Consider the following 22,005-nt stretch of genomic DNA (forward strand, 5'->3'; position numbering starts at 1 on the left):
CCACTGCCTTTTCCCTACCTGCCCTGCCGCACAAAGCCTACCGGAAGTCTTCCCGATGTCAGCGCTGACGTCGGAGGAAGGGAGGGCTTTGCTTAAGCCCTCCCTCTGACGTCAGCACTGACATCGGGGAAGACTTCCGATTGGCTATGTGTGCTACAGCAGGGCAGGCAGGAAATGGAAGAGGAGCCTCGCAGCAGGGCAGGTAGGAAAATCAGATGAGCCTCGCATTGAACCCCGCGGGATCCCCGGGATCCCCGTCGTCCCCGTTCCAGTGCAGCTCTCTAATGTGGAACGAAGTGTCCGAGTTTACATTAATTCTTATGGGGAAAGTTGTGTTGATATACGAGTGTTTTGGATTATGAGCATACTTCTGGAACGAATTATACTTGTAAACCAAGGTACCACTGTACTGAACAGGCAAGAGGGCAGCCCCATGAAAAATTGTAGCAATATGCTATTCTCTTATGTAATTTCCAGTTTTCTAAAAGAGAATTATGCTGGTTTTATCATAAAAATATTTAAGATTCAGTATAAAAAACTAAGGGGTCCTTTTACTAAGGTGCACTAATAAATTAGTGTTCATTAAGTGACATGCAGTCCATAGATGTACAGTGGGGCAAATAAAATTTTTAAAAAATCATTTTTAATTGGTTTTTAATTGAGCTTTCAATTATCAGTGATGGTTAAGCCAATTAAAAAAAATTAAGTTAGTTGCCTAGATTGGCTAGGTGTGCCGTTCTAGGTGCCTAACTTTAGGCATCATTTATAGAACCCAGAGCCTTATTGCATGCTAAATTTATTAGTGCACCTTAGTAAAAGGACCACTAAGACATTTTATAATTTTAAATTTCATAAATACAGCCTTTGAAATAAGTAAAGATGCACATCTGCACTTGGTCCCTTGGCTACATAGCAAGATATAATATGATAACTTTTATACTCCAAGTACTGAAACAATTTGGCTCAGTGCAGATTGAGGGCCTGATTTTAATAATGGCACCTACCTTAGGCCAGCACCTCCAAAAACAGCGTCAGCCATGTGTCAATAATGCATTGGTACCATTAACAGAATCACAGCTTACATTTAACATAGGGCGCCGCGCTGGTAATATAGGCCAAGGTTTTGCAGACTTACATTACTGGCAGGGCAGGATTAATTCGTTGAGGGCCCCTAGGCATACAAGTCCACTGGGCCCCCCTTCCCTGCCCCCTTCCCCACCTCTGCCACACCCTCATTTATTTACTCATTTTCTTATTTACTTCTTTATTTCCACTGATTTTTCCCAGGAGGGGGGCCCAACGCTGCCGAAAGGAAAAAAAAAATCGGAGTCCTGTTTGTTTCTTCAGCAGGCCCCCCTAACAACTTCGGGCCCTAGGCACGTACCTCTTGGGCCTATTCATTAATCCGGCCCTGATTACTAGCCCCTATGTTTGACGAGAATTGCATCTACAGAGTTGCTTAATGGCACGTAAGGTCATTTCCAGTGTAAACCACTCCTAATTTGACCTTAGATGCGATTACGATGTCCTTTTTTGTAGGTACCAAACACCAACGAACTTGTGGTACTCTTGACTGGAAACACTCCAAGTCAAAAAGTTAAATATGGAACCCTCAGAGTCCTGCACTGTTCAATAATTTATTGAGACAGCTAATCGCAGGTGGGCAGTTTTTCTTTCATTGGGTTTCCATATTATCTGTTGTCTTTTTGTTTCTTTGTTACTTTTTTACTTTTTATCTTTTTGACCCCGACGGGACCCGTTTCGCCGATTAAGGCTTTTTCAAGGGTCAATCAATTCAGGCTGTGAAAGAGAATAAAACTATTTAGTGTTTTTACTTATATTCAAACAGTCAAATGAAAATAAAACTCTACATGAACGTACTCACTGTGCACAGCTAGACCTGCGGTTCTCAGGTCAAAAATGGCACCGGCAAACTGCCGGATGTGCGCTTGTGCTAAATATTCAAAGTTCAATGATGTCACAAGTTAACCTCACTCATCTTTAATACTATTCCATTGTAAAGGTTATTCTAATGGAGTCATTTAAAAGAAAGCATACCAGTCTATAGCACTGTTCATACCTGCTGGTTTAACTGTGTTTAAAGAAAAAATCCACCGACATTCTTTTTGATGTAATAGCCTCTGTTTGTCTCCTCCTCTAATATGAGACTCGACTTTATCAATACAGAAACATTTTAGGTCAGTGAATTTATGTTTTGATTGCACACAATGTTCAACAATGGGAGCCGTTAATTTTCCATGTTTTAAATTGGATTTGTGCTCAGATAGTCTAACTTTAAAAGGGCGAGTTGACATACCAACGTACCATTTTGAGCAAGGGCAAACTATCACATAAATAATGTGATCCGTATTGCAAGTCAAAAAATGTCTGATGGTATAGGTTTTTCCATTGGCAGGGTTGGTGAATTCTTTTGTGAGCAAAGTGACTTCACAAAAACTACATTTCCCACATTTGAAAAACCCATGGGGTAACAGTGTATCATCTCTGGGATGCTGATAATTTGTCATCGCTGGGCTTAAGATGTTTTAAATTTCTCTCACGGGAAAACGCTACGTTGGAACAGAGGATGAGATTGTATGATTTTCCAATTATCCCTGATAATCCTCGCTGGAGTGTTACCCAGCATCGAATAACGTAACAGGCATGTGTAAATATCTGCATCTGCTTCTCCTTTGGATTTATCTGATGGATGGAGAAGAGAATCACGGTTGTAATACCTTGCTCTTTTCAATGCATGTTTGAGGATGTGCTCAGGGTATCTTCTCTCTCTCAATTTATCCTTCAATCTTTTGGCCTGTTTTTTAAAAGTGCTCAAAGATGAGTAATTGCGTCTTAAACGGAGGAACTGAGAAAAAGGTAAATTTCTTCTAAGACCTAAAAGATGACAGCTCTTGAAATCTAAAAAGGTGTTCCTATCAGTGGGTTTTATGTGCGTATTGAACCCAAAATGATCCATATGCTGAATTATGATCAGATCCAAAAAAGTTATATTGTTAACTGCATATACCATGGAAAATTGGATGTTTGGATCACAACTATTGAGCCAGATTTTAAACATCAACAAATCTTTTTAGTTCCCGTCCAAAGCAGGAGGACATCATCTATATATCGGAACCATTTGTAAATATAATCCGCAAACGGGGAATTGGCAATCCAAGTTCTTTCAAAATTGTCCATGAACAGGTTTGCTACCGAAGGCGTAAAAGTAGCGCCCGTAGCTACTCCCTTCTTCTGTTTATAATATTGTCCATCGAAAAGGAAAAAATTCTCTTTCATTGCTAATCTTGCCAAAAAACACAGGAATTCAGTTGGAATGGCATGAGGTCGTGTCCTGGATTCAAACACATCTTTTAAAATTAGCAAAGCATCCTTTTGCGGGATAGATGTGTACAGAGAAGCTACATCAAAAGAGACCAAAAGAAATGGAAAAGTGTCCACCGGAATATCATCAAGTTTCAAAATCACATCTTTGGAATCTTTAATGTATGAATCCATCTTGTGGATCTCCCCCTTCAGGAACTGATCAACAAAAATTGAAAGAGGTTCCAAAAGCGAACCCCGTGATGATGACATCGGTCTACCTGGGGGATTGATCATACTCTTGTGGATTTTTGGTAACACATACATGACAGGAACTACCGGTGATTTTCTGTTTAAAAATTTTTGGTCTTTATACGGCAAAAAACCTTCGTTAATGCCTTTATTTGTTTCCACCGTGATTCTTCTTTGCAGGCGTTTTGTGGGATTTAAGGCTAATTTCTCATAGACCTCTATATCTTTCAACTGTCGGTTTATTTCTTTTACATAGTCGACCTTGTTCATTACAACTATGGCACCCCCTTTGTCAGCCTTCTTTATGATGATGGAGGTGTCTTTTTTGAATTTATCCAGGGCTTGCTTTTCATTAATACTTAAATTTGATTGATATCGATTATTTTTATCTGCCCATTGTTGAATGTCACTTAAGACACACTGTTTAAAGGCATTAATGATAGGGTCCATTGGAATTGGAGGGGACCAAGTAGATGGAGGACTGACTACCGTTTTATCTGGGAGTGCCACGGTGTTGGTGAAAAACACTTTTATTTGTAACTTCCTTAGAAATTTTTCGAGATCAATGTTAAATTGAAAAAGGTTGAAATGAGTTGACAGAACGAAGGAAAGACCTGGCCTGTTGCTAAAAAAGAAGTTAGATGCGGACCTTATACAATTAAAAACTACCTTGACATCGGAAGATTTTGATTCCCAATTCAGGGTTCTGAATGAAAATATGTCCAAAATTAAAGAGTCTATTAAAAAGAATAAAATGCGGAAATTTAAAAGAGACGAGCAAGATTATGTCAATCACAGAGTCTATTCATGGATGTTTAAAAAAGATAATCAAAAGAAACATGAGACGTCAGAAGCAGGCAGTGCAGATGGGTCATCTACTACCACAACCACTAGCGGCCAAAAGAACAGGAGGGGTCGAGGCAGAGGCCGGAGAGGATCACAACGAAGCAGACCACATACGAGATCACAGACACAGCAAAGTCAGTGGTGATTAATCTATCGGACAAAACATTGGATGACAACGAATTATCACTGTTAACACATGGTCTTTCCTTCGTTCCGTCAACTCATTTCAACCTTTTTCAATTTAACAAGTGCACATCCGGCAGTTTGCCGGCGCCATTTTTGACCTGAGAACCGTGGGTCTAGCTGTGCACAGTGAGTACCTTCATGTAGAGTTTTATTTTCATTTGAGTGTTTGAATATAAGTAAAAACACTAAATAGTTTTATTCTCTTTCACAGCCTGAATTGATTGACCCTTGAAAAAGCCTTAATCAGCGAAACGGGTCCCGTCGGGGTCAAAAAGATAAAAAGTAAAAAAGTAACAAAGAAACAAAAAGACAATAGATAATATGGAAACCCAATGAAAGAAAAACTGCCCACCTGCAATTAGCTGTCTCAATAAATTATTGAACAGTGCAGGACTCTGAGGTTCCATATTTAACTTTTTGACTTGGAGTGTTTCCAGTCAAGTGTACCACAAGTTCAGTGTTTGGTGTTACAATTGGAACTTGTTACCATTGCCAGTGCAGTAGTAATTTACTTTTTTGTAGGTACCTGCGGACGCCTAAATTTTTTATAATGACCTTTTAATTGGTTTTAAATGATACTTTCAATTACTGTTCTGATTACTTTCAATTACTGTACTTAATTAAAACAATTAAGGCCCTCTTTTATCAAGCCATGTTAGGGTTTTTTATCACCGGCCACTGCGATTAAAGTTCCAATTCCTATAAGTGTCGGAGCTTTTTCCGCAGTGGCTGGCGATAAACCCTAATGGGATTTGATAAGAGGACCTAGGTTAGGCAGGGGTAGGGTGCCAACTGCCTACTAACTTATGGCACTGTTACTAGAATCGGGCCTTGCAGGGAAATTCTATAACCAGTGCCTAAACATAGGTATCAGTAGGCACCCTGCCAATGCCTAAGTTAATTGATAAATGCCGTCAGAAACAGCAAAAATGGCAGTGTTGAAGCGTCTACCAACGCTTATATAAAAGGCGGCTGGCATTGTGGCTAGGTAGCTGCTTTAGGCTGCGGAAAGCCAATGTAGGCATGGCCAGTGCGGACGTGGCGTAGGCTAAAGCAGCTACCTAACTGTGATTCATGGCAAGATAGGCGGCTGCAATGTAGGCCTAGAAAACCTTGACCTACATTTCAACTGCCTATCTATGCTGCCTGGTATCCTAAAATCAGGCCAGTCCTGCCAACTCAGCTGATTGGGGGGGGGGGAGAATGCACCTGCAACGATCATCTGAGAGTCTGTGGCAGGAAACCCCCCCCCCCCCAACAACAGGAGGAATGCCCACTCCCTCATGTTGGAACCCCCAAAGCACCCTCCCAACCGTGATAGGCAGGAGGGATGCCCACCTCTCCTCCCTGCAGGCCCTCCCGAACCCATGACCTGCCTCAACCTCCAATACCCCTAAACACCCCATCCAAACCTCAGCCTCCTACTGATCCCATGACACCCCCAACCGCCAGTACTCCCGAACCCCACACTCCGACCCCCCTACCTCGACCCCCCCTTCCTTTTGTAGTATGGACAGCTGGAGGGATGCTTATACTCTTAAGCCGGCAGGTTTGTCTTTTCACAATGGTGGGCCTTCCCCTTCCCGGTGCATCCTGGGATGCACCAGGGAGAAAACTTAGGCACCTTGGCCAATCAGGGCACTGGGAAGTGGTAGCCATTCACGCAGCAACGCAGGACAAGGCAGGAGCACGAAAAGCTCGCGCCTGCCTTTTACCCGCTCTGATGCTGCTGCAGCTACTTCAGGAATCAGCCGGAGGGAAGGGCAGGAACTAAATAAGGTAATGGGGGAGGGGGATAATTTGCTCCATAAGACGCACTCTTATTTCCACCCACGTCTTATGGAGAGAAAAATACAGTAATTTGGGCTGCCAGGCCTAGTATTATACCCCTATTGTTAGGGTAATAAAGCTAGTTAAATAAAATAAGAAAAAAAGACTTTAAATTCACACCTATGAGCTAGGCTGTGGGGTGGGGGCAGAAGCCTAGTTAGCTCCAGACTATAGGCAGCACCCAGCATGCAGTGCAGGTCTATGCAGACTGGAACTACACTGCCTGCTAGATTGTTCTCAGAGTTGCCCAAGGCTACTTCTGCTTTTGGTCCCAACATTTCTAATAGAAAAAGTAACCTTGACTCATCTTTGCCCTGTGCAAATTCGGTTTGGCTTTCTTCACCTCCCCTCCATGGGGTCTGCTGGAGGAGTTGCAACATTGGCATTCGTTGCACAGCTCAAGGCAAGTGAAGGTGGATCTTGCTCTTGCCAGGATGGGGTTACTGCTGGTAATTTTGGTCCAGGCTGGGGGGGAGGGAGGGCAGAATGTGTCACAGTTTTAGTTGATGCCTGTCTGCTGGTTTTGAAATTAAGAAAGTTTTTGGTATGGATTGACCGGGATTGTGATCTGGGTTGGCTTTGAAGAGGGACTGAGCACTCTGTTGTCTCCAGTGTGTGGTGGACGGTTGGGAGCCCTCTGTCCAGGAGCAGCCTATGGAAGTCTAACAGTGCCAATCAGTCAGGTCTGCTGCTTGTTGGTTTCTAATGGCCCATTCACTTGAGAATCAACTTGCATTCTTCATCAACTGAGCCAGGAGAAGAGTAACTGTGGCAGATGAGCTGTTCTAATCTTACTAGTCTGTGAATATTGATCTAGGAAACTGCCTTAGTTTGATTGGGTTTATTTTATTTTTATTCTTTTAAATTTTATTTCTTTTTCCTGGGTTTGATTAATTTATGCTGTTTTCTTTATTTTTCGCTTTTCTTTCTTTTACTTATGCATTGATATTATATTTTGTAGTTTTCTTCGTTTAGTCTTTATTGTACGCCTCTTTTATCCTAGGACAAGCAGGCAGCATATTCTCACATTTGGGTGATGTCATCCACAGAGCTTAGAACAGACAGTGTTAAAAGTGAACTGTCACTTTAAGTTTTAAGAAACTTCACAACTGCCTGCACTATGCATGCACGAGTGCCTTCCTGCCTGATGTCGGCTCACGGTTCTTCAGCTCTTCGTTCTCTGCGGAGCAAAGAAGTGCTTTTTTTCTGGACTTCGTCCAGTTGGCATTGCCTTCTACCCATATTGTGTTTCTAATCCTGGCCTTTAGCTGTTGTTTTTCCTGATCTTTTCTAATGTTATTGTTTTATTTTAAAATAAATAATTTATTTTTCCTCACTCAGGCTCCTGCTTCTGTGTGGGGCTCTTCAGCTTTGTGTGGGGCTTTTTTCCTTCGTGTTATTTTTTGGCAGTTTTTTCTCCTCAGATTTAATTGAATTTAATTTTACTGCCGAAATTTTTCCATCCATGTCAAAACCATTGACGGGCTTTAAAAAGTGCTGACAATGTCAGTAGCCTGTTTCCATCACTGACCCGCATAACTGGTGTTTGCAGTGTTTAGACCCGGAACATTGTGTTGATTTCTGCATACGCTATTCCACCTTGCTGAAGTGCTCACTAAAAGCTTGTTGCATTCAACAAGAACAGCTCTTTGGTTCGACTGGACACCAGAAAATATTCTGAGCCTGCAGTACAGGTGGTACAAGCATTAACATCTGTACAGACTGAGGCCATCCCCAAGCAGCAGATGACTACAGTCTCCACACAGACAGAAGAGATAGATCAGCTAGACAGAGACATCTTGCAGGAGCTGAGGAGCCTGAGAGAGGAGGTAAAGCGCTTGAGAAGCATCCGAGAGGACGAGGCCTTCATCGACGGAGTCATCCAGGAGCTTTCCCAGATCCCCGAGCAAGAGCCAGACAAGACCATCCTCAGGACGCCCAAACCGTCCGAACCTGCAACCTTTGAAACCAATGATTGGGGTACAAGAAGAGGCTGGAGACGCCAACTCTTGGCAGCTGGTAACTTCCTCCATGGGCAAACGCAGAAGACCTTCCTCTTCCCCACTAATCACCTTGAGGTACAGATTCCAGCTGTTACAGGAAGGACCTGCCAATGAGGTACAGGAAGTTGTCCAACAGACGGTTCTGGAGACAACAGACCAGCTCCCCCAAAAGAAGCAAAGAGTGATAGTCATTGGGGATTCCCTACTGAGGGGGACCGAGGGACCAATTTGCAGACCAGATATGCAATCAAGAGAGGTATGCTGTCTGCCAGGGGCCAGGATCTGAGATGTAACTGCCTGCCTAGACAGACTAATCAAGCCCCATGACCACTTCCCCATGCTTCTCATCCACGTCGGAACGAACGACACTGCTAGGAACAACCCGGAGAACATATCTGAAGACTTTGGAGCCCTGGGTGAGAAGCTGAGGAGGATGGAAGCAGGTGGTCTTCTCTTTGATCCTTCCAGTGAGGGGCAAGGGAAGAGCTAGGGAGGATCATATCCAGAGGACAAATGACTGGCTGCACGGATGGTGCAGGGAGATGAACTTCGGATTCCTGAACCATGGAGAGGCGCTGCAAGGACTATAGGGACCAGACGGACTCCATCTGACCAGAAGGGGAAAGAACGTCTTTGGACACCGACTAGCCCGCCTACTTCATAGGGCTTTAAACTAGGTAAGTTAGGGGAGGGCACCCACTCACGTACTGACGCAAGTAACCAACCTGACGAGGTAAGTTGCCAATCCATTTCTGAGGCTGGGGTAAGTACACACTGCATTTCTGAGTCAAGAGGTAAGTACACACATTGAAAACAGTACTATAGGAGTCCAATTAGCTCAAGCAGAAATATCTACACAGAGATATAGCAAACATAAGGTATGGAGGGCTATGTACGTTAATGCCCACAGTTTGGGCAATAAGATTCTGGAATTAGAGACGGAAATGAGGAACGCCGACCTAGATGTGGTGGTGATATCCGAGACTTGGTTCACAGACTCTCATGGGTGGGATATGGCTATCCTGGGATACAACTTACTTCGTCGAGACAGAGAGGGCAAAATGGGAGGTGGGGTAGCACTATACACTAAAGAGGACATCAAAGTTACCAAAATCACAGATGTCAAGTACACCGGGGAATCCCTCTGGGTGAATTTGGCTAGGGGGAAGGACAAATGCCTGTATCTTGGCGTAGTATACAGACCTCCTAGACAACAGGAGGATATGGATATAGAATTAGTCGAAGACATAGAAAATATCACCTTGCGTGGAGACACAGTATTGTTAGAAGACTTCAAATGCCTGATGTGGATTGGAACAAACTTTCCACTACGACCAGCAACAGCAGGAAGCAAGACTCAGACAAATGGTATTAGAGCCCACTAGGGATCGGACGATACTGGACCTAAAACTCACCAACGGAGAAAGTGTCACAGAGGTCTCGGTAGGCGATACGTTGTCTTCCAGTGACCACAACATGATATGGTTCAACCTCAGGAAAGGTTTCACTAAGTCAAGCACATCAACCAAAGTCCTCAACTTTAAGGGCACAAACTTCAAAAGCATGGGAGATTTTGTCCATCGGGCACTGCAAAACCAAGCCGAAACCCAGACAAAACTAAATTCATCCTCTTCGAAAATGACAAAATCCAAACCTCAGCCAATTTAGAACTCAACTCAATCAACTATCCCATCCAAACCACCATAAAACTACTAGGAATGACCATAGATAGATGCTGTACCATGCAACCGCAAATAAACAAAACAATCCAGAAATCCTTTGCAATCATGAGAAATCTGAGACAAGTCCGGAAATTCTTTGAAAGAAATCAATTCCAGCTTATGGTACAGTCCCTAGACCTTGGACTGCTAGACTACTGCAACATCCTTTTCCTCCCATGCCCTGCTACTATGATCAAACAACTTCAAACAATCCAAAATACAGCCTTGAGACTCATCTACTCATTGAGAAAATATGACCACATCACAGAAGCTTACATCAACTCACATTGGCTACCAATCCAAGAAAGAATACAATTAAAATTCTACTGCATGCTATTTAAATCCCTAAATGGATACAGTCCTTCTTACCTGAACAACCGCCTCAACCAAGCATCCACACTCAGACACAGAAAAGCGCACTCCCCATTAATACCTCCTCCGATCAAAGAAGTAAAAAGATCAAAACTTCATGACGACCTCCTAGCCACCCAAGCCGCAAAACTGGATACCCGGATCTCCACTCTGCTGACGACCACATCAGACTACAAGACATTCAGAAAAGAAATAAAAACTATACTTTTTAAGAAATTCCTAAATCAGCCCTAACTTCACGTACTATTAACAATGCCAAAATAGACAAAACATCTACCCACACCACACCAGCAATAACAACTATGCTACCAATGTAACCTCCATTTACACACTTCCTATAAACAGTATTTATCCTTACTCTGAAATTATCTATTTACCACTCTAATTTATCATCGGTTCCTCCATTGTAACCCCGTTTATAAATCTTTTGTAAGCTGCCTTGAACCGCAAGGTAATGGCGGAATAGAAATCCCTAATGTAATGTAATGTGTTCAATTCTGAAATCATACACGAAGCAACCAACCGCTACATAAAATTGGTAAGTAAACGGCGAAGAACCAGTAGACCACAGTGGTTCTCTGCGGAGATCTCAGACCTCATAAAAAAGAAGAAAAGAGCATTCATCTTCAACAAAAAATCAGGGAAGCAAGAATCTATGGAAGACTATCTGGCCTAGTCAAAAGCAGTCAAAACAGCAGTTGGAGAGGCCAAATTCCGAATGGAGGAGAATCTAGCGAAGAACATCAAGAAGGGCAATAAATCCTTCTTCAGGTATATTAGTGACAGAAAAAGAAACACAGATGGGAATAGTACGCCTTAGGAAACCCGATGGGAACTATGTAGAATCGGACTCTGATAAGGCCAAACTTCTAAATGAATACTTCTGCTCAGTCTTAACTTGCGAGGCGCCGGGATCCGGCCCTCAGCTGCAGACAAGGGAAAGCTTGGAAGACCCTTTTTGAAATTTCGAGTTTCGAGTTTACACCCAGCAGTGTCTACGATGAGCTAACAAGACTCAAGGTGAACAAAGCTATGGGACCAGACAAACTACACCCCAGGGTGCTCAGGGAATTGAGTGACATCCTGGCGGAACCATTATCCGCACTCTTCATCTTTCCCTAAGTACAGGAAGAGTCCCGTTGGACTGGAAAACGGATAACGTCATTCCACTCCACAAAAAAGGATGCAGGACAGAGGCTGCGAATTATAGACCGGTGAGTCTTACATCGATAGTGAGTAAACTTATGGAAATACTAATCAAATGCCAATTAGATATGATCCTAGACGAAGAGAATCTTCGAGATCCCCATCAACATGGTTTTACGAAGGGAAGGTCCTGCCAATCAAATCTGATCAGCTTCTTTGACTGGGTAACAAGAAAGCTGGATATAGGGGAGTCCCTGGATGTCGTGTACTTAGACTTCAGCAAAGTGTTTGACAGCGTCTCACACCGCAGGTTATTGAGCAAGATGAGTTCGATGGGATTAGGTGAAACATTAACTGCATGGGTTAGGGACTGGCTTAGAGGTCAGACTTCAGAGGGTTGTGGTAAATGGTGCCCTCTCCGATACGACGGAGGTGATCAGTGGAGTGCCGCAGGGCTCGGTCTTGGGCCCGATCCTATTTAACATCTTCGTAAGAGACTTGGCTAAGGGACTTCGAGGTAAAATTACATTATTCGCCGATGACGCCAAACTATGCAACATAGTAGGCAAAAGCACAATGCCCGACAAAAGCTCAGTGCCCGACAGTATGATGCAGGACCTACTCCTGCTGGAGCATTGGTCAAAGACTTGGCAACTAAGTTTCAATGCCAAAAAATGCAAGGTCATGCACCTTGGGGGAAAAAAATCCATGCAGGACTTAAACCCTAAATGGTGAGATCCTAGCAAAGACTGTAGCATAACGTGACTTGGGAGTGATCATTAGCAAAGACATGAAGACTGCCAATCAAGTGGAGAAAGCTTCATCCAGGGCTAGACAAATCATGGGTTGCATCCGTAGAAGTTTTGTCAGCCGTAAGCCCGAGGTCATAATGCCGTTGTACTGATCCATGGTGAGACCCCATCTGGAATACTGTGTACAATTCTGGATACCACATTATCAAAAAGATGTGCTGAGAATTGAGTCGGTTCAGCGAATGGCCACCAGGATGGTCTCAGGACTCAAGGATCTCCCGTATGAGGAACGGCTGGGTAAGTTACAGCTATACTCACTCGAGGAACGCAGAGAGAGGGGAGACATGATCGAGATGTTCAAATATGTCACGGGCCGTATCGAGGTGGAAGAAAATCTCTTTTTTCTTAAAGGACCCATGGTAACAAGAGGGCATCCGTTGAAAATCAGGGGTGGGAAATTTCATAGCGACACCAGAAAATATTTCTTCACCGAAAGGGTGGTTGATCGCTGGAATAATCTTCCACTACAGGTAATTGAGGCCAGCAGTGTGCCAGATTTTAAGAAAAGAAGGGATTGGCATGTGGGATCTCTTCATGAAGGAAGTTAGGGGGTAGGTCATTGGTGTGGGCAGACTAGATGAGCTGTGGCCCTTTTCTGCCATCATTTTCTATGTTTCTATGTTTCATCGGATGAGATTCCAGCATCAGGGAAGCCAGCTAAGAAGCCATCCTCTTCCCAACCAGCGTCGCAAGCCTCTACAGCATCGAGTCCCTCGATGCAGGCTTAAAAGCAACACCACCACTCTCCATCTTTGCAGGTTGTGTCTCCTTCAGGGTGTGCATCCTCATCGAATTCAGCCAAGTTTCCAAGTTTATTAGTTTTTAATATCCCGACCATCAAACAAATGTCTGGCCGGTTAACAATAAAATTTTAAAGAGGCAGATTAAAATTTGTTAAGAAAAAAAAAATATAAGAAATAGTAGTAGGTGCATAAAAATGTATGAAGTGAACATAAATGACAAAGACTAGACAAACTAGAAGGTGAGGGCAGAAAGGGAAGGAAGGGGAAAAGTTACATAGTTTAGATGAAAGGAGAAAGTGGGGTAGGGATAGAACGAGAAGGGTAGGGGCGCATTGTTGAAGCAGATACTTGCTCGAGAAGAGAAAAAAAAAAAAAATGAAGGAATATTAGGATCTAAGTACAATCGAAAGCGTCCTGGAATAAGAAAGTCTTAAGGCTAGTCTTGAATTTGACTAGATGTTGTTCGTCGCGAAGAAATTGTGGTAGAGAGTTCCATAGTGTGGGTGCAGTTACTGCAAAGTTGGTTTTCCGGGTATAATAGAATTCTTTTAAGGATGGAATAAAAAGAAGTTTTTGGTCAGTTGAACTTAAAGTGCGAGGGGAACATTGAGGTATTAGGAGTTTATCGAGAAATGAAGGTTGGTGAGAGAGTTTGATTTTAAAGAAGAGTAGGATGATTTTGTAGGTGATGCGGTGGGTGATAGGGAGCCAATGAGCCTCTTTAAGAAGAGGAGTGACATGCTCGAATTTACCTTTTTTGAAGATAAGTTTTATTGCCGTGTTTTGTATTAATTGTAATCGTCGTAGTTCTTTTTGGGGTAGTCCGTTGAGAAGAGAATTACAATAGTCTAAATGGGAAATAACTAGGGAATGAATCAGAATATTGATTGAGTCGGTATCCAAGATAGAACTAAGAGATCGAATAATGCGAAGTTTAAAGAAGCAAATTTTTACGACTGAACTTATGTGGTCATGGAAAGTAAGCTCTCTATCAAAGATGACGCCAAGTAGTATTATTTTAGTTTCCATTTGTAATGGTAAAGATCTAATAGAAATTGATCCTAATAATGATTCGGATGTTTTGATTGGAAGGAGGAGCCCACAGGATTTGTCAACATTGAGTGAGAGTTTGTTTAAGAAGAGCCAGTCACTTATAATGTCCAGTTTATTATTTATATCTTTTATGTCTGAGATGTTTGTAGTATTGATTGGGTGGAGAAGTTGTATGTCGTCTGCATAGGCGAATATTGTAAATACTATAGATTGAGCTAATGTGAGAAGAGGAGATAAAAAGATATTAAATAGTAGCGGAGATAGAATTGAACCTTGTGGGACTCCGAAGGTTTGTGATATGGTTGAAGAAGTTTCATTTTTTACATGAACTTTAGAGCTGCGTTCGTGAAAGTAAGATATAAACCAGGTAAGTGCACAACCTGTAATACCGCAGTCTTTTAATCTGGATAGAAGAAGAGAGTGGTCAATAGTATCGAAGGCTGCAGATAGATCGAGAGAAATTAGTATAACTGATTTTTGGTGGTCATGATAGTATTGTATAGTCGAGATAAGGCCTAGTAATGATAATTCTGTAGAATGTGAAGAACGAAAGCCGGTTTGGCATGGGTGAAAAGCATGAGTTTTATCAAAGAATTCTGATAGTTGAGAATGAATAATTTTTTCCGAAAGTTTAGAAAGTAAAGGTAGATTGGCAATAGGGAGGTAGTTTTTGGGTAAAGAAGAATCTGTGTTGTATTGTTTGAGTTTTGGAAAAACAAGAGCTGTTTTCTAAGCGATAGGGACAAGGCTGTCAGAAAATGACTTGGAAATCATTTCCCATATATATGGGCCGAAGAAAGAGAAAAATTTTTTAAGAAGTAATGGGGTAATGCTTTCCAAAAGGTTATTGGGGGAGTTTAGAGATTGTAAGATGAGAAATAGCTGTGTTAATGAAGGCATTTTGAAATTAGCATAGGAGCTGAAAGGTAGTTGAGTTGAATCGTTGGAGGTTTGGGTAGAGACGATAGATAATGAAGGTCCGAGGTGTGATCTTATATTTTTGATTTTTGTGTCAAAGAATTGGGATAGTTCGTCTGCAGATGGTAAAGTTGAAGTAGGTAAATTTTGTTTGTTTGTTTTTTGGAGTATTTTGAAAGTGACTGCGCAATACTGAAGAGAGTAGAGGAATTACGAGTGGAAGAGATAAGTTTAGAGTAATATTCTTTTTTAGTCTGTTGGATGGTTTTTTTTATAATGAAAGGCTTTTTCTTTGAAGAGAAGGAGGTAACTGTTATGCTGTGTTTTACGCCATTTGTTTTCAGCAGACCGAAGTTGTCGGCGGAGAAGGACCAGTTTTTCGTTGTACCAGGGTTGTTGTTTTTTTGAGGACTGATTGGAGGTGGATTTTTTTTCAGATTTGGGTGCCAGGGAATCTAATAGGGATTTTGTGGATGTTTCCCAGAGAGAAAATTGTTCAGTGACAGAAAGGGAGGAGAAATCTTTAAGATTTAGGTCAAAGAAAGACTGGATAGCTGAAAGCGTTATATTATTGATGTTACGGGTGATAGGGGCATTATTTGTTTGTTGGACGTGGTTAGAATGTGCTGGAGAGTCTAGTTGCCAAGTGATTAAAGTATGGTCTGACCATGGTATTGAATGAAAATGGAAATTTTGAAAAATAGAATCATGTCAAGAGTATTTCCAGCGGAATGTGTAGGCATATGAATGAGGGGAGATAGTGATAGATAGAGATCAAGGTTAAAAGTTTGGAGGTATTATAATGGTTGGGAGAGTTAAAGTGAATATTGAAGTCTCCGAGGATTATGGAGTCAGGATAGGCGATAATAAAGTCAGATATAGTGGAGATAAGAGAAGAGAGTGAGATTTTAGATACTGGTGGGGGTAGGTAGATAAGAAGAAAGTTAAGAGGAGAGGAGTGTTTTATAGAAAATTGGAGAGTTTCAATGGGAGCATAAGAGAATAGATTGGAGGTATTAGACTGGAGAGGGATTGAGGAATGATAGATAACAGCTAAACCGCCTCCTTTTTTGTTTAGGCGGGGTTGAAAAATTGCTTTATAGTTAAGAGGACAGGCTTGAGTAATGTAGGCTTCTTCTCCCTGAGTTAACCAGATTTCAGTAATGCATAAGATTTGGAGATTATGTTGGGTAATGATGTCATGGATTAGATGATACTTGTTTTTTATGGAACGTACGTTTATTAGACCTGAATTGAGTTTGAAAGGGGAGTCGGGTTGATTGAGGCTGAGATTAGGTAGGGGATGGATTGGTAAGGAGATGTAGTGTCTAGGTCGAATTATGGTTTGAATTTGATGTGATGTGTACTTAGGAGGTCGGCGGCCCCTAGATACCCTGCTGCACTGATGGTACTGGCTGTTGAGCCAAGGGTACGGTGCAGCTCTACAAAGAGCCACTAAATGAGTTTTTTCTGGAGGGAGATCGGTGACATATTTAAGTTACATGACACTGGTTCTAACATCGACTCCCTCGGTACTGGCCCAGTCTAAGCATAGCACGTTGAGGCCACAGGGCACTGATTCCAGATCTCCATTGAGGCATTGGTCTACATAGCATCAATCTACCAGTAGACATCGATCCTCAATACAGTTACAGTTATTTTATTTGATATACCGCCATTATTAACAAAAAAAGTCAAATCAAAGCGGTTAATCTATATATATAAAATCGGAGGTATGTATGTGTGTATGTATGTGTGTGTGTATGTGCCGCGATCACACAAAAACGGCTTGACCGATTTGAACGAAACTTGGAATACAGATCCCTCACTACCTGGGATGATATGTTCTGGGGGTCTCACGGCCCACCTGCACACGTGGGCGGAGCTACAAACAGAAAATCAGATTTCACCCATTCATGTCAATGGAAAAAATATAAAAAGCTGCCATTCTCACAGTAATTCAAAAACGGCTTGACCGATTTGAACGAAACGTGGTATGCAGATCCCTCACTACCTGGGGTGATATGTTCTGGGGGTCTCGCGGCCCACCTGCACACGTGGGCGGAGCTACTAACAGAAAATCGGATTTCACCCATTCATGTCAATGGAAAAAATGTAAAAACCTGCCATTCTCACAGTAATTCAAAAATGGCTTGACCGATTTGAACGAAACTTGGTATGCAGATCCCTCACTACCTGGGGTGATATGTTCTGGGGGTCTCGCAGCCCACCTGCACACGTGGGCGGAGCTACAAACAGAAAATCAGATTTCACCCATTCATGTCAATGGAAAAAATGTAAAAAGCTGCCATTCTCACAGTAATTCCAACTATAAAACACTTTCTATGACACTATAACCACTAGGGACATCGTTTCTATTCTACCACGGACACCATACATATAGAGTTTGTATGTTCAAAACTGTGTTTGTAACTGTTTCCTTCATGCACCCCAGTTCATAATGTTATTACATTACATGAGTACTCACATATGCTGAACTAGGAACACAGGTTCCATTCTGAACCGGGAAAAAACTGCATGGAGTTTCTTTTCAACCTGTGTTTCCACATATTGAGTTGTTTAAATCAATACTGAAACTTTTGGATGCCACTTATTCCAACAGATCTTCCTTTTCAGTTTAAGAGATTGCAAATTCCAGTGAGACTTGCATTCTCTATCACAATCAACAAATCACAGGGACAGACTATTACATACTGTGGAGTGGATTTAAGATCCCCCTGTTTTTCCCATGGACAACTCTATGTTGCTTGATCAAGGGTGGGTTCACCCAAGAATTTATATGTTCTTGCTCCTGGAGGTGAAACTAAAAATGTTGTTTATAATCAAGTTTTGTGTTAGTTGTATTGTATTCATTTTGTCTAGTATTTCACATTATAATTTGAATATTGTACTTTTTATAAAGCTGTAAAAAAATAATTTCATTCACCACTATAAAGTATCTTTATTTCAATCCATTTACTGTGTTATTGCTATAATTAAATACCCGTGCAACTCCGGGGCATCAGCTAGTAATAGATAAAAATCAAAGGGAAATAATTAAAAAACAACAATAAAATAAACACAACAGGGAACTGTATACTGTACAATTAACAATACTAGACACAAAATGACAGTCAAGGGCAGGAAAGGTTTACAATATGAAGAGTTAAGAACAAATAAAGTAAAAATAGGAGGATAGGGGAAAAAGAAAAAAAAATGTGAGAAGAAGAAAGCAAAGGAAGTACTAAACTGAAGTGTTAAGAACTAGGGTCAGAAAAGCAAGAAAACAGACTTGTGTATAAAACGTCTATGTATGTAGAGCTCTCAGATACCTACACGTCAAATCATATTAGATTGTTCAGACGGCTCTTGTAGGTTACAGATATCACTCATTGAGCTCTACAAAATAAAGTGCTACTGCTATGTGCAAAAAACTTAATAAATGTAAATATAAAATGCAAGTGTTATAAAAACTTAATTTAAATGGCACTTATCTTCTATAGTTTGGCACTGATCTCAAACTTAGATTCAGAATGTTCTGTGCCCTTCAGAATATTCTGTGCCCAGAGCTTTGGGGCCATTACAGAGAAACTAGAATCTCTTTAAATGTCTAGAAAAAGCTGCCTAATTGATGGGATGGTCAGTAAGGATTGATTGGAGGAACATAGCTCCCTTCTAGGAGAGTATGGAATCAGATGAGAAAATAAAAATAGAGGAGAACCAGAATCCAGTATCTGAAAGTAAGTAGGTTGTATTTATAAAGAATCCTGAAGGAGATGGGAAGCATGTGCTCAGTTTTGAAAAATGGAGTAATATGGTCGAATTTTGAGCGATGGTAGAGAAGCCGAAGTGCAGTGTTTTGTACTAGTTGGAGTCGACACAGTTGGTACTGTGGAAGTCCAACTAGTAATGAATTGGAATAATCCAAACGAGAAATGACCAGTGAGTGTAGGATAATTCACAAAGAATGCCGATTTTAACAGTGACCGAACTGAGCAGAGCTGACGAAGCTGTAGAAAAGAAGATGAAACTAATTTTGAAATATGAAAGTGGAACGACAAAGTGAAGGCCAATGTGACTCCAAGGATTTTAATTGAAGTTGAGTAAGGCAAAGGATTGCCCTTCAAATTAAAGGTATGATCTGGAAGGTTCTGTGCATGCTTAATTTGAGAAAGGATCGTGGTAGAAGTTTTTGAGAATTGATCGTTGGCCTATTCAAGGTAAGCCAGTCAAAAACCTTGTCTAGTTTCATGGATATCGAAGAATAATTGTTGAGATCATTAGAATTGAAAGGATGTAGTAACTGTATATTTTCCACATAGATGAAAAAGGTAAAGCCAGGTGCCTTAAGTAGTAGTGTTAGGGGAGCAAGAAAGATGTTAAAGAGAATAGGCCCTGTGGTACACCAGATGAGTGGGTGGGAACTGGAAACAGTGCCAGAATAAGAAACTGAATAAATCCGAACTGTCAAATAAGAACTAAATCATGAAAATGTAGTACCAGTGATGTTGAGGTCCTTCAAGAGATCTATCAATATTACATGATCAACAAGGTCAAATGCCGCTGACACAAGGAAAAAAGTATGACATCGCAATTATCATCTAAGACTGATCGCAAATAATTAGTTAATCTAAGGAGAGAATGTTCCAACAGTTGATTCTGATCTCTCACGATGCCATACTGATTCTGAGTGTGAACTCACTCAGTCTCATATGGCATACCTTCGGATCCATCTCCTCCTCCTCTAAGTAGAAGATCTCCACAGATCACAGCAATGCTCCTCATCAAAACATTATTGCTGTACATTGATGTCCTTATTCAACGCATCAGCGTTCTTAGTTACATTACATTAGTGATTTATGTTCCACTGTTACCTTGCGGTTCAAGGCGGATTACATAAAGGATCTAGCTGGCCATTTCCAGAGGAAATATAGAATAGTTAGATTGATTCGTAGAGAGTAGTCAGATTGGTTGGTAGAGATGAGGTGGTTCTTGTGGCGTTAGGTTGTTTTAGAGAGTAGGGAGACTTTAGGTTGGTTTTGATTGTTAGGTATCAGGGTTTTTAAAAATAGTATGGTGTTTATTTCTTTTCTAAATGTTATGCATTGAGGCATGGTCGATCCATTAAACCCCTCCATGCCAGCTTGCCTCCCATCCCCCTGAGCAGCATGTTTCCATGGAAACCCCCCACCCCCCGATGCCAGCCTGCCTTCCATTGAAACCCCCCCAACCCCTCAGTTGCCTGCATCCCCCTTCCATTGAAACCTCCCCCCCTCCGATTCCAGCCTCCTTGCCTGCCTCCCATCCCCCTTCCATTTAACCCCCCCATGCCTACCTGCCTCCCAAAAAGAGCTGCCTGGCATAAGGATTATAACAAAGCAGCCCCAGCTCTTCTTTCAAATACAAAAACCATCTCGTCAGCTCTTAGCACCGCTTGTAGCATCTCCTCCCCCACCGCCATCCAGCAACTGAAGCACAATGAATCGGGCCAGGCCACACTCACCCGGGGGGGGGGGTGACTGGAGGATGGCGATTCCCCGCGCTGACTTGGCCCAGCCTGAAGAGCCGGCCGAAGCACAGAAATGAATGTCCCGTTCTTGTTCGGCTCCCCCTTCCCTTCCCGCGGGCTGGCCTGCTGTGGCCGAAGGTTTTTTTAAAGTAAGGGAGCTGTTTTCAAAGCCGCCGCGGCGGCTCTAATGAGCTGCATTTGCGTTGGAAGATGAGAAAGGAGCCGCAGCAGCAGCGGCTTTGTGGGTCCATAGTCCGAAACGCAATCCGACGCGCTTGTACAGATTAGAGGGACTGAAGGGGACGGAGAAAAACAAAACAGTAGTTCGCGGATGCTGGGAAGTAAGGCTGGGGAGTTTCACATGCGCACTTCTGCGGCCACAGACCTACTGATCACGGAAGCATGCAGATAGGAGTGCGCATGCGCGGCTAGAGTTTTATATTATAGGATATGAAATGACTGGGTGGTGAGGCGATATTCTTGGGGTTTGCCCCTTGTTTTTACCTTCAAGTCTCTGACCATATACTTTTTGATATATATTTTTGATTGAAAAAATAAATATATACTCATCTTTATGAAAATATTAAATTTTTTTCACATGGGAGTGACTTTCTATTGTGGTATGTTGCACACTATAGTTGATACCAGATATATGCCAAATCTGTTATCTCAGGTAATATGTGTAAGGACTTTTAGGGCAGACCAGTCTTTGGGAAGTGGAAGAACAAATACCCTTTCATGTTGCTGATAAGACTGAATGGTAGTTGGTTTCCAACTTGGCATAGACACTTTTTTTTTAGGTGTAACAGCTTGTCAACAGATAAAATCCAGCAAACTGATACACATTACAAGATCAACAGAAACAGACTTCCTTTGTTTTTACCTGTAGATTATTACTGCATGGTTTGTTATAGGGGTATAGATCCGAGTAGGAGGAAGAGTTCACAGACCTCTGCTGAACATTTCGTAATGCTGTTCTTTCATAGAACAATACATAGGGAAATTGCATGTTTAGTTTCTCCTTTCCAGGTTTCATGTCAACTTTCATTGGGATTTAATAATTTAAAAGTCATGTCTTCATGCCAGGTGTTGACCTTTATGTAAAAAAAACATTGGCCATGAGAACTGGATTTTTTTATTAGTGTGTTGTTGCTGTAGTGCAAATGGTGTTTGCTCCACTTCTCTAATCCAGAATCCTCTGGTAGTGTCACCGATCATTTTTGATCAGAGAAAAACCTACATTGTACCAGAAAGTTTTCTGGTTGGGCATTGGGAAGCAGTAAACTTTATTAA

The 22,005-nt window shown here is 41.8% G+C and overlaps 1 protein-coding gene across 3 annotated transcripts in view; it reads left to right on the forward strand.

The window, feature by feature from the left end:
* DCDC2 (doublecortin domain containing 2) overlaps positions 1 to 22,005 on the forward strand; it is a 252,645-nt gene that overhangs the window by 40,206 nt on the left and 190,434 nt on the right. The window lies entirely within an intron of this gene.

This window comes from Geotrypetes seraphini, chromosome 2 (genome assembly GCF_902459505.1).
Source record: "Geotrypetes seraphini chromosome 2, aGeoSer1.1, whole genome shotgun sequence".
In the NCBI taxonomy this organism is placed as follows: domain Eukaryota; kingdom Metazoa; phylum Chordata; class Amphibia; order Gymnophiona; family Dermophiidae; genus Geotrypetes; species Geotrypetes seraphini.